The following is a 372-nucleotide window of genomic DNA, read 5'->3' as shown; positions in this document are numbered from 1 at the left end:
CGACGGGGACAGGCAGGTTTGCATCTGGAGCGCCCAAGGTGCTGGTGCAAGCCTGGAGGAGCCCCTGGTGACCTGCCAGAGGACAGATCTGCCACCCCTTCTCCCTCTGCAGGACTCAGTGCCCTGTTTCCCTGCTCAGAGTTTTTGGAGGAGGAAGTATTCACCCGCTCCGGGGTCACCATTAGCTTCTGGGGCCATCCAGCCCGCAGAAAATTCACCCTAAAGGAGGTGGCAAGCCCAGTCCACCTGCAAGCGGCCAACCCCCAAACGCAACCCCATTGCCTGGCTCGAAAACCTGCCCCAAGTGCCCTGCTGTCCCCTCCTCGCCTCCCGTATGCCTTTAACAGCTTGCTGGGTTACCCGTTGCAACTA

The sequence above is a fragment of the Buceros rhinoceros genome, unplaced genomic scaffold, assembly GCF_000710305.1.
Source record: "Buceros rhinoceros silvestris isolate BGI_N320 unplaced genomic scaffold, ASM71030v1 scaffold8331, whole genome shotgun sequence".
Lineage (NCBI taxonomy): Eukaryota > Metazoa > Chordata > Aves > Bucerotiformes > Bucerotidae > Buceros > Buceros rhinoceros.
The sequence above is the reverse complement of the archived record's forward strand: the minus strand, read 5'-3'. Positions refer to the sequence as shown.